General features: G+C 46.2%; 1 protein-coding gene across 4 annotated transcripts in view; it reads right to left on the bottom strand.

Moving 5' to 3' along the window:
- LOC125036000 (CAP-Gly domain-containing linker protein 1-like) overlaps positions 1–5,000 on the bottom strand; it is a 236,866-nt gene that overhangs the window by 32,706 nt on the left and 199,160 nt on the right. The window lies entirely within an intron of this gene.

Below are 5,000 nucleotides of genomic sequence, written 5' to 3'. Positions count from 1 at the left end.
TCGTGGAGGGGTCAATTATGAAATAGAGATACTGTATGAATATCCAGGTGTGCATTCCATCGAACATTTTTTCATGTATCTCATCCATACATTGACCTAATCTCTTTTTTTTTCCAAAATTTAAATTCAAGCCATAAGGATTTTCATTTTTCCCCATCAACAGTTTTTCTTGCAGCGCTCCCCCCCGCAGCGTACAGCGGAGAGCAACGGCGGCGGCGTTGCTGCACGTGCAAGGGCGTGCCGATATACGCTTGCAGTGCGGATCGGGGAGTAACCGTACTGTCACGAAGGGCCAGCAAGAAGCGTAACGGCCGCCGTAACCCAAATAACCGCCGGGGATTGATATCGAATGACGTCACCCAATCCGGAGTCGTGCGTGCGAATCCTGTCTTTGACCGACGCAGTTTTGCCTTGTTGGAGCCTTTTTATCTCTTGCTATAGCTGTTATGTTCGTTCCGTTTCTATGTTCCCCTCTCCACTGTCAGCAGGAATCTCTCTCTCTCTCTCTCTCTCTCTCTCTCTCTCTCTCTCTCTCTCTCTCTCTCTCTCTCTCTCTCTCTCTCTCTCTCTCTCTCTCTCTCTCTCTCTCTCTCAACCCAACTTTCTCTCGGCGGACTAACGTTACCTAATATAATCTTAATGTGAGCTTTCTAGCATAATTTTACCCCCTATAGAGTCATCCGTTCCTCTTCCACCCCCGCTTCCTCTCAACCAACCCCCTTCCAATCTCTTATCCATCGTCATCCCCTGCCATTCCATCCCTGTCGCCCCCTCCCATCCCTTTCTATCCCCATTCCCCTCCTTTCCATCCCCATTCCCTCTCTACCAACCCCCTTCACAGCGCTTCGCCATCCCTACCCTGTCTACTATCCTCCCCTCACTTCCCACGCCCGTTCGCCCTCCCCTCCTCCCCTCTCTACCTCCTTCCAATCGTTTCTTCACTCACCCCTCCCCCAGCCACCCCCGAGATATGATTCCCCTCTCTCCCCATCCTCCCCCACCCCCTTCCGCCCTCCCCCCTTCCATCTTGACATTCCTCCGACGTCCCGTAACCCTACATCACCGCCCCTTTTTGCTCAACACCTGTCACTTCTCACTCCGCTTCACTTCAGCCGATCTACGAGCATTTCTCGGGTCACTTCTTCGCCGGGCGCCTCGCTTGTCACCTCGATCACGCGTCTGACTGCGAACCGGGCTTGTTTATCATCGTTATATATTTTGTTCAATAATCGTAGGGTTTTTTTTCGTTTTTTTTTTATTTCGCTCGGAGTTGTTGGATTTTATTAGTTTCTCCTTATCTACTTATCTACTGAAAACTTTCCTTAGTGTCTTTCCCCTGCTTGAGCTCTATTCTTATCAAAGCTCAACTGCATTATCATAATTCGAAAGGACAATAAAACAAAAAAATAAAAAATAAAATATCGCAGCGGATTTCCGGGCCAAATACCGCAATCTGTTATGTGATTCGTCGCTTTACCGGTTTTATATAATCATAAGAATTGCAATTACGTCCCTCACTTTCAAGCACTTATATCCAATTAAACAAATTAAGTCTGTCTTCATCTGTTCACCCTGGCCACACCCACGTATCCGACGCACTTGGACTGGCAAAAAGTGATCACCTAAAACCTAACCTGACCTGACCTAACATCAATAACAGAAAAAAAAAAAACACTGAAAAAGTCTATAAATTGTAAAAGGTAACACCAACACGCTTCAATTTAGTATCTTGTATTCAGGAATTACATATTCTAATGCGGATCTTTTTCTACGCACAGACTGCAGATTTAATGTCCCTCGTATTTATATGCGTCCGTGCGTGTGTACTATAGTTCCGGTCGGGTTTGTAATCATTCCACTTTCTTCTTCAACATTCCTCTCAGGGGGCCATTAGAGTCACCTGCTAACCCCCCCCCCCCCCAACAGTCCCCACTTTGGTGCATTACAACAGCCTCCCTCTCATTTGACTCTCTAATTTTCGCTTCCTTTTCTTTGTACTTCCCTCTCTCTCTTTCTTTCTCTCTCTCTCTCTCTCTCTCTCTCTCTCTCTCTCTCTCTCTCTCTCTCTCTCTCTCTCTCTCTCTCTCTCTCTCTCTCTCTCTCTCTCTCTCTCTCCTCCTCCGCCCCCAATTTTTCCCTTTCTCACCCTTCTCTCTATCTCTCTTCCTTTCTCGCTCTCTCCCTCTCCGTATATTTCGCTAGTCCTTCCTGCTATCTTCTTCTACCCCCTCTTCCTACCTTCCTAGCTTCCCTCCATTCCTTCCTCCCTATCCCTATCTCCTTCAACCCCATCTCCCCCCCTTCCTACCCTTCCCCCAACTCCCTTCCCATTTCCCCTTCCAACTTTCTCCTGTATTCTTCCTCTTCCTCCCTTCCAGCTGAGGCCCGCGTGCATGGGATCTGCATTATATCTGCAATCAGCCCCGATTTGTCTGAGGATGACTCGAACTTCCCGCTGAAAATTCAATACGTACCCGACTTGCCTCGCTCTTATTGAATCCGACCGACGGTGTATATTGAATGCAATTTGTTGTGTTGCCCCTCCCCCCCCCCTATCCCCTACCTCCACCCCTCCGCCGGTGGATATCCTGCGACTTAGACCCCCAGGTCCTTGGGAAATAATCTGCCGGATATTGAGTAATAACTAATGTTTGAGACATTTGATTGGGATCCATTCATATTATTAATGTCCTATTCAATATCGATACATATGGTGTGTAAATATTTTTTTTCTTAATCCCTCTTACCGTGTAGAACATCCTAATAGCACCATTCAAGTTGATGTCATTCCTCAACCCCCCCCCAAAAAAAATATAAACACTGATGCAGATCTATAAAAACTGATATTTTTTATCTGACATATTTTTCAAAGGCCAACCTCTAGGAATATTTGAGACATTTGGCAAGGATAATTCAACCGTGTTGACTCCATTTCTAAAAAAATACACAATAAAAAATAAATAAATAACTATACCTACATAGCAGTAGTACATAAAAAAAGAAAGAAAAAAGAACAGCACTAATGACGAAGAGCTATGACCATCATCACCCCCCCCCCCCACCATGTACCTTAGAATGATGAATGAGCAGCCAGAGAATAGCGTGGAAACGGCGGTTTGTTTACATTTTCGGCAACTTGGGTAATGAGGTAACAGATGCCATTAAGGGATGCGAGGGAGAGGGGAAAGGGGAAAGGGGAAAGGAAGGGGCAAGGGTAAAGGATAAGGGGGGGGGGATTTAGAGAGGGGGTATGAAAAGGAAACCACAAGAAGGGGAGGGGACGGAGTAAGACGTCGGAGAAGAAGGGAGAGTGAGGGAAGAGTTGGGGTGGGGTAGCAGGGGGGTAAGGAAACGAAGGGAATGACAGGAAACATTATGATGCCGACGGGTTAGACAGCTCTCTTTCTTCCGCTATAGTGATGGATGGTTTCGGGGGGGGGGGGGGCGAGGAGGAGGAGGAGGAGGAGGAGGAGGAGGAGGAGGAGGAGGAGGAGGAGGAGGAGGAGGAGGAGGAGGAGGAAGAGGAGGAGGAGGAGGAGGAAGAAGAGGAGGAGGAGGAGGAGGAGGAGGAGGAAGAGGAGGAGGAGGAGGAGGAAGAGGAGGAAGAGGAGGAGGAGGAGATGGAGGAGGAGGAGGAGGAGGAGGAGGAGGAGGAGGAGGAGGAGGAGGAGGAGGAGGAAGAGGAGGAAGAGGAGGAAGAGGAGGAAGAGGAGGAAGAGGAGGACGAGGACGAGGACGAGGACGAGGACGAGGACGAGGACAAGGAGGAGGAGGAGGAGGAGATGAAGAAGAAGGAGAAGCATAAGAAGGAGGAGGAAAAGCAGAAGGAGGAGGAGAAAGAGAAGGAGAAGCAAAAGGAGAAGGAAAATGAGAAGAGGAAGTGGAAGGGGAAAGAGAAGTGATAGGGAGGGGGAGAGGGAGGGAGAGGGGGAGGGGCAGAGACAAATCAATATATAAACAAATACATAGATACACACATAGAGATGAAGGCAGAAATATAGGGAGAGATAGAGAAGACAGACGGAGTACACACACGCGTTTCTGCCGGAATAATCATGAACACGAGCATATGATATATATATGTTAATACACATGAATTATGAATATCTGCACACGTATGTTTATACATGTCTGCCCGTATATCCATGATGGTATATGCAAATGCACTATGATTCCGTATTGCATATGCCTCATACCCGTGTACCACAAAAAGAGTACACATTTCCCCATCATTCAACATCGCTCAAAATATAAAGAAAACGCACACCACACGTTCAAAAGCTTGCTGGTGGGAGGCAAGTGTTGGTTGGTGGAGACAGTCTTAACAAACGCCAAGGTAAATGACGTGTGCAATGTGCACGTGCGGCAGAAAGTAATTGTGCCATGTGATCAGTGAAGGGTGAAGGGAATGGCGATCAGGAATTCATTACGAGACAAAGGCCATGGATAATATACAGGCACTCTTTTTTCATCACATTGATAACCATTGACATGGCATTCTGCTCTATAGAATATCTAGAGCCTGGCACTCGCGATTCTTTGTAGAGTCGATTATAAAAATTTGAATGAACACTGAGCAAAAACAATGGTATTGCCCCGTAAGGCTCGTGTATGTAATTTCAGTCTATCTTGCCGTGATTTCAACAGTCTGATCAGAAAATAACACTGTTATCTGTCCAGATAATAACCTACAATTCTGAACTTACAATAACCAAGAACTCTGAGCAGAAACTGAATTTTGAGCATAAAACAACCATAATTTTACACGCAACATAGAACACGCAATATAGAATATGAAGTGAATTAGAACCTGGGACAGAAAATACCCCAGGACTCTGACCAAAAGAAAAGCTTAAACTTCGGACTCAAGCGAATCCATCTAAATCATATAATAATTTCCATTCATTTATTTTTTTTCAGTATGTACATCCATCGTATTCCCTTAGCTTTAATTCTCGCCACAGATTTCGATAAGTTCTGAATCTAATCTGAATGTCAGT

This window comes from Penaeus chinensis, chromosome 20 (genome assembly GCF_019202785.1).
Source record: "Penaeus chinensis breed Huanghai No. 1 chromosome 20, ASM1920278v2, whole genome shotgun sequence".
Taxonomy (NCBI): Eukaryota; Metazoa; Arthropoda; class Malacostraca; order Decapoda; family Penaeidae; genus Penaeus; species Penaeus chinensis.
This window is presented reverse-complemented; position numbering and strand designations above follow the sequence as displayed.